General features: G+C 33.6%; 1 pseudogene across 1 annotated transcript; it reads left to right on the top strand.

Annotated features, from left to right (window-relative positions):
- The first annotated feature begins 583 nt into the window (after window positions 1-583).
- Window positions 584-7,916, top strand: LOC143228573 (flavin-containing monooxygenase 5-like; annotated as a pseudogene). Its single transcript, XR_013015353.1, has 4 exons — window positions 584-712; window positions 2,784-3,472; window positions 6,083-6,212; window positions 6,244-7,916. The product of XR_013015353.1 is annotated as a flavin-containing monooxygenase 5-like (transcript).
- Window positions 7,917-8,172: the final 256 nt, after the last annotated feature.

Genomic DNA, 8,172 nt, shown 5'->3' with positions numbered 1-8,172 from the left:
ATGCTCTACCAGTGCTATGCCCACCCACCACTAAATAATTTGAGAATTACAAATATCAGAGGCCAGCCACAATATGATATAGTTTGAACAGCGAGCATGACTTTAAGAGTACAATAACCGACCGTGTGAAAATGTTTTTTTTGTTGTTTGTTTGAATTTCGCACAAAGCTACTCGAGGGCTAATAGCCGTCTTTAATTTAGCAGTGTAAGACAAGAGGGAAGGCAGTTAGTCATCACCACCCACCGCCAACTCTTGGGCTACTCTTTACCAACGAATAGTGGGATTGACCGTCACATTATACACCCCCACGCGACCCTCGGATTACGAGTAGCACGCCTTACGCGCTAGGCCATGCCGGGCCATGTGAAAATGTAATTTTAGTTTTATTTTAACACAAAACATACGACTGATGTTTTTGATTTTTATATGATTATTAACATCTACCTGTTGCTGATGGTTATTAAACATTAAGGCATCTATTGCAATGCAGTAATCCGAAAATTTAAGAAAAAAAATGCAACTTCATTCATATATTAAAATAAGATTAGGTGATTTTGTGACGACTATGTTCAACCTCGTTCTATCAAAGTACGTGTATTAGATTAACGTGTTTGTTGTGACCTTCGTTTCCTTCACTCTCTTCGTTGTTAGCAGTCAGTGTAAACAGTCATTCACTCGTATGCTCTGTTAGGTTTATCCTCAAACGTCCGGGTAAGTCTATCATTACTTTTACTTTATGCTCATTTGTCGCTTGTCAAAGATATATTTCGAGGTATATCTTTGACACTTTTTTTGGCAAATTGACGTTCTGTCCTTTCGGTAGTTTCATAGCTATTTCATCAAACTCTCTCTCATTAAGACTTGTCTGTTTTGCGAACAAATGCCACTCAAACATTATATATTAAAGGCAAACATACTCATCTTCGTGTAGTTAATGGTAGTTCTGTATATTACAACGTGTTAACAATAATAACAAAATTCCAAGGTCATCAGATGCTTCTCTCAAAATTCTCGTAGCGGTCAATAAAAAATTCACTATTTTAAGCTGTGTTCGCGATGTGAGATCCAGTGTAGTTCTTTTTTAATACATCTAAACATCAGTTTATTGGTCATTTCAAATCATACATAATCCATCTTCAGCTGTTTAATAAACAGATAAAAAAAGATGTACATAAGGTATTGTTAAAATATGAAAATAGAAAAACTTCTTATAAAGTACTACTTAAATGTACATAAAATAGAAGTATATAAATAAAATTATCAGTGGAAAGTTATTACATATATATGTATATTTGAGTAGGGATTCTATAAACTTAGGTTTCTAAAAGTAGAGACTCCAGGCCATTTCTGTTTATTGTAGAGAATATATAGTTGTCCTTTAACATGTGCAGCATTCCTGTTGTTGGCTGGAAGCTCCTGCAGCCTCCTCCAAATAGTACATTACGCTGTATTTAATCTTCATTGGTCTTTCGAGGCCCCTTGTGTCTCAGACAGAGATCAACGAATATACCAGGTGTTCGCTAGCCGTTTTCAAAATTTCATTAAAACATTACAAATACGATTTATAAAATAAAATATTTTTCATAAAATTACGTTTATATGAAGTAAAAATTTAAATTTGAAAGGCAAATTTTCATGCACACGAGTTTTCTAAAAACAAAAAAAAATTCGATAAGTTTAGGTGTCCGCAAACAAATTTTAAATTAAGGCATAAAAATACTAAAGTTCGATTTTTGAGTCTTCCTTCTTTATTTCGTAGTTTCCAGTAACTACTTTCATTTCATGTCGGAGACTGTCTGAAAAGGCGAGAAAATGAGTATACATTTTCTAGAACAAACAAAGAAACAAGAATTATAGTTTTTATGAAAAACAGTTTTGTTGCATACATTTATAAGATTTCAGGCTTACAGTAGCCATACACAGAGAAAATGATTAATGTACTTCAAACTTCGGCGTGATACTTAAAACTAAAGACTATGGAAATAACAACTACATCACTTATTGTCAGAAAGTAGGTTAGATGATTAAAATGTCTCTAAGAGTTTTATAAAAGAAAACCAATTTCCCCATTTTTATTGTTTGTTTGTTTGTTGTTGAATTTTGCACAAAGCTACTCGAGGGCTATCTGTACAAGCCGTCCCTAATTTAGTAGTGTAAGACTAGAGGGAAGGCAGCTAGTCATCACCACCCACTGCCAACTCTTGGGCTACTCTTTTACCAACGAATCGTGGGATTGACCGTCACATTATAACGTCCCCACGGATGAAAGGGAGACCATGTTTGGCGCAACGGAGATGCGAACCCGCAACCCTCAGATTTCTAGTCGCACACCTTAACATGCCTAGCCTCTCCCCATATTTGTCTTATTGCCATTTAAAAATATTGGTTGACTTTTCCCACAAATGACAATTTTTCTCTAATCTGGCATCCTCGCTAAATTCATAAACTAAATTTATTTTAGAATCTGAAATAAGTTATTATAACAAAATTTAAACGAAACATTAAAACTAAACATTTTCTACATCATTTATATTTGCAAGTTTGCTCAACAAATAATGAAATAACTACCAAGTGTCAATAAGCATAATAAATAATCGAATAACAAAACAGATGATATATAATTCAGAAGTCGAGAAGAATTATTTAATAGTCCGAATACTTGGGTTTTGAGAATATATCCAGTAAATAAATATTTAATGCTGCTTTTTTCGTTTCTCTTTACTGCTTATGTGACATGTTATCGTTATTTATAGCACAGAATAAGTATTAACTTATCTTATAGGTTACTTGTTGTAGAGGTTAGAATCATCTAATAGTGAAATTACATTGTTGTAAATAATGGAAGCAACAAAAAGGATCTGTATAGCTGGAGCTGGATCCAGTGGACTTACATCCATCAAAGCTTGCCAAGAAGAAGATTTACTTCCGGTGTGCTTTGAAAAGACAGACCAGATAGGGGGACTTTGGTGCTACAGAGAGGATGATGTTGAAGGTGTGGGCTCTGTGATGAAGTCTACCATAACAAATAATAGCAAAGAAATGAGCGCCTTTAGCGATTTCCCGCCACCGAAGGATTTTCCTACTTATATGCATAATAGCTACTTACATAAATACTTTGAGATGTACGCTGAAAAATTTGATCTCGTTCGACACATCAGGTTTCGACATGAAATTCTGAAAGTAGCGCAAAACCACGATTTTGACGAAAAGGGACGGTGGAAAGTGACTGTTCGAGACATTGAAAACGATGTTAATTTTGACGAGATCTTTGACGGAGTGATGGTTTGCACTGGTCACCATGTATTTCCATACATTCCCACGTTTCTAGGAATAGAAAAGTTCAAAGGCAAAGTGTTACACACTCATAGTTACAAGAAACCAGATGGGTATGATGGCAAGAAAGTGGTGATTATTGGTGTCGGAAACTCTGCAGGAGACGTGACTGTGGAGCTGAGTCAGATAGCTGAACAGGTTAGTCTTAAGTTAGTCTTTTTAATCACAATATTCTCTTAAGCTATATAAGTATACAAGCGAATGACACAACGCGGACTAAAGTGTACTAATGTTTTCTTTTATCTGTACTGGTTTATTCGTGTTACAGATATTGAAAATTGATCATGCTAAGTTTCAAATCTGTATTCGTGTTTCACTCAGTAAATGTGGTTACTAACTTCAGTGATACTTTATTAGTACTTGAGCTAAATGTCAAGGCTAGAAGTATCTAGGTCTCAGGTACAGTCCTCTCTTTGTAATTACATTGGAAAATTTCCAGATTAGGTACTCCAAGGCTTCATGTATAGCCTGACATTTTTATAATATATCCACAGCTGTAAGTGCGGTATTTGTTCAATGGTGATACATCTCGGATCTTAGACCCTGGACACACGGCCCAGCACACTAACCGCTAAGCTATTTCTCCATTTAATAGTACAAACTCCGTATTGTCAATTTGTTTTATAATTGCATGGCTTGATTTGTAGCTTCCTTGTGTAATTTTGTGCTTCGCACTTCCAGAAACTAAATGACCTTATAGTTTCTTAATTTTTCTTACAATTATGATAAGTTACAGTAGTTTGAATTTTGCTTTTTTAAAGCTCAGAATAAAGCTCACTATAACATAAATTCTAATCGTGATAATCTACTTGTGATAGCTGCTTACGTCACAGTTAATTATTCTTCCGTACTTTGAATATAGGTTTTACAATTTGTGAGTTAGAACTGCAGCTCTATGTTACTTGTACTACGACACGACTATAGTGTTATAGTTTGACAGTTGTGAATGCAACTATATGAAAATATTTGAGGTCAAATTCTAACATTGTTTTACATTTGCGAAATATGTGTTTGAAACTTTAAAATACAATAATTCAACAAATATTTAGAAAATAGTGCCATGCAATATTTGTTTTCTGTGTAACTAATAAAATTATGTAATAATATATTTTTATCAAACAAAATACAATGTAAAGAAACTAGGTTATTTGGTTGTTTAAATATTGTGACTTGAATATCACAGCTTTTGTAGCCCTATCAAGGCTTACGTAACCTAACAAAGGGCTGAATACGTTATATCAAAACGTATTTGAATAGGCAAATCAGTAACTCATGTGAAAACAACCCCCGATTTAAAGATACAATACGTAACAACTTTCTTCGACAAGAAATATTCATTTATTTTGATCATTGAGATATACTCTGGTGATTAAAATTTTATAAGACGGGAATATTACTTTCACTCAATGAATTTTTTAAAAATAAGGTGGTTTGGATCATCATAAGGTGCCAACATCATCGAGAATAAGACTTGCGAGAACATCGTACCCAATTCAGTCTTGAAAGGAAATAGAATTCATCAATGTAAAGTCACTCGTAATATCCATTCAAGTACCTAATTCAACAATATACCTCACATCTAAATAGGTTCTCTGTCTGAAAACGAAGAAAATATTCATTAAGATAAATCCAGTCATACCTCATTGTCAACCATTAAAACTCTTAATCATTTGGAGAATGAAACAGATATTTATGCTATTTCTTTCTTTAATATACTGGTAAAGTCGCGGAATTCAAGAATAATGTATTTCTGTACAAATGAGCTCTTGAAATGGGCGTTGAAAAACCATCGAGTTTGAGAATGAAGGAGTTGACGTGATATAGTTACTACGAAACCTGATTCCAAAAAAAACTACACTGTTTCGTCATCAGATCGAGGAAGACCAGACCTGGTGACTTGAATAGTAACGACTTGGTGAAGCTCGAATATTGTTTTATTAAAACATACTCAAACCTCTATGTTATCATTGAAAGAATGTATGTTGCTCTGTTACTATAGGTCTATATTTTCTTATATATGGCTTGTGTTTGTTTTTAAGAGATGCACATAGGCACTTTATGCTAACAATTCTGAAAACTTACAAGAAATTGGAATCCATTGAAGAAAACTATGATTTAAGTTTACCAAAATAATATAAAGCAAGAATAATAAATATGAGTTAACAACTGACGTTTGATTTAAATGGACTATTCTCTAACATTAAAATTGAAATTAATTTGAGTTCTCTTTAATTTGGTAAATATCGTTTCCAACGAGGAAAGCATACTAACCTATCAATTGCACCCCCATGCTGTTAATGGTATTTTCAGACAACCCAATGCTTCTTTAAAATACCCATCCATATAAATGGATCTCAGATAAACTCAGGTTACTGCCACTTTCCACCATTGGACCTAAAAATGCATTATAAATGACAACTTCAAACTTCCCAACGTACCTGTAAAACCTGTTTTTTATAGTAGACTGTTGCATTCTAATCGTTAGGATACCAACATCTTGAGAAAATAAAAGTATATTTAGAGAAATATGATGTTTTGCTCTTCGTTCCAGATATGAAATTGTAGCTATCATACACGTGCTTTTAACTGGAAATTCATTGTAAGCAAAAAGGTTTTTTTTAGAAAATACTTGATGATTTTACGACATCACATTTGAATCTAGAATATTATATCTGTAAGACTAGTGACTCTATAAACTTTGAGAGTTGCACTGAATACTTGAACATGATCTGTTTTTCTATCCTGAAGGTATATCTAAGTGTGAGGAGTGGATGTTGGATTATTCCCAGAACTAGTGCTGGTGATGAACCATTCGATGCTTCCCTTTGTCGACGATGGTGGAATTTGATTTGGCTTTATACACCGTATAAGCTACTGCGTTACTTTGTTGATACGTTTGCTAAAAAAACAAACTGACAATTCTCCATATTGTTTTAGATGCAAACGTTCCATTTTAGAAGGACGTTACACATTTAACGATGAACTGCGACACGTGATTCAGAGTGGGGCTGTCACAGTGAAGGGGAACATTCGGAAATTCACTGAGAATGGAGTAGTTTTTGAAGGAGAAGAAACAGAGTATGAAGTCGACATCGTAATTTTAGCTACTGGTTACGATATCAAGTTTCCATTTTTTAGACCAGAAAATAGTTTCTGTTAAAAAACAACAAATGGAAATGTATAAGTATGTAGTTCCCATAAGATTAAAACACCCCACTCTTGGCATGATAGGTCTGGCTCAACCTGTAGGTCCTTTTTTCCCCGTAGCTGAAATCCAAGCTCGATGGTTTGTTTTGTTAATGAATAATAAAGTGTGTCTTCCCTCAGTAAAACAAATGTTAAGTGATACCAAGATGAAAATAGACATGGTAACTCGTCGCTACCCGGACAACATTCGCTACACTATTGTGGCTGATTGGATACCTCTTATGGATGAGACCGCTAGTCTCATCAACGCTAAACCTAACTTGCTAAAATTAATTTTCACCGATTTTATTCTTTTTTGGAAATGTTTCTGGGGTCCTTGTTTACCTTACCAATTTCGACTTCAAGGTCCTCATGCTTGGGCAGGCGCAAGAAACGCTATTTTGTCATATTAATGTAGCATAATATTCAGGGACAATAATGGCCGAAATGGACCAATGTTTCCTCACTCATCTATTTTCTGTAATCAAATATAGTTTGCTGGTGATTCAGGTAAACAAGGTTGAAATATATCTTCAACATATATCTCGAGTTTTCGTTGAATGTACTTACATTTCGTTAACCATGCGTGTGTTTCTTTTTCTAGTTTACATTTAAACTTGATACACGCCTTATTTTCATAATTTTCTGATTTCAATGTAGAATTTGATAAACTTATACTTTAACCACATGTAACTTTATCTCATAAATGGACCAAGTTACAACTGTTTTACGTTTTTTTCTTTAAAAGCCTCAATTCCTAAAGTTTTACGCACATTTCACTAGAAAATTGTTAGAGTTCGTTTTGGTTTTGAGTTCAAGTTTCAGAGGAAAATAAAAGATAGTAAAAGAAACCACGGTGAAAAGTGAGCTATAATACTGTCGTCTACTAATGACAATAAGATATTTGCGAAACAGATAAAAAAATTGCAGACCTTAATGTTTGTTTCAGATTTTAGATTTTATTACTTTGCTCATGACATTTGATTAAACTGAAACACATCCCACATAGAAATTATTTTTACTTTATAATCTGCCCGGATATACAGGTGGTTAAAGCACTGGATTTGTAATCTGGGGACCTGTATTCGTGTCCACGTCACACCAAACATTATCGCCGTTTCAACCAGAGGGGCGTCATAATGTTTCGGTCATTTGCACTATTTTTGGTAAAAGAATAGCCTAATTGTTGGCGGTGGGTGGTGATGACTAGTTTCTTTTCCTCTTGTCTTACACTGCTGAAATAGAGGTAGCTAGCGCATATAGCCCTCGTGTAGTTTATGTTAAAACTGGATTTAAAATACCTTCCTAAAAAAAAACAAAAAAACTCTATCAAAATGTTGGTACATTTCTTTTCTAAATTTGGTTTTCCAGACAAAGTAATATTCATATTTGATGATTTAGGAGAATATTTCTTGTGTAATTTAAAAGTCGTGGAATAAATCATGTATTTTATTTTAAAATATGGAATATATAAATGTATATTTACTATTAATCAATTTACACTCGAACTTAACATTAGCTTTTATCTATCATACCCTTAAAACATTTATATAATAATTGGATTATATCTTACATAAATATCAAATAAACATTTTGTTCCATGAAACGTAAAATTGAGTGATTTTTCTTCAATTAAAGTACGTTTTGTAATA

The sequence above is a fragment of the Tachypleus tridentatus genome, chromosome 10, assembly GCF_004210375.1.
Source record: "Tachypleus tridentatus isolate NWPU-2018 chromosome 10, ASM421037v1, whole genome shotgun sequence".
NCBI lineage: Eukaryota > Metazoa > Arthropoda > Merostomata > Xiphosura > Limulidae > Tachypleus > Tachypleus tridentatus.
This window is presented reverse-complemented; position numbering and strand designations above follow the sequence as displayed.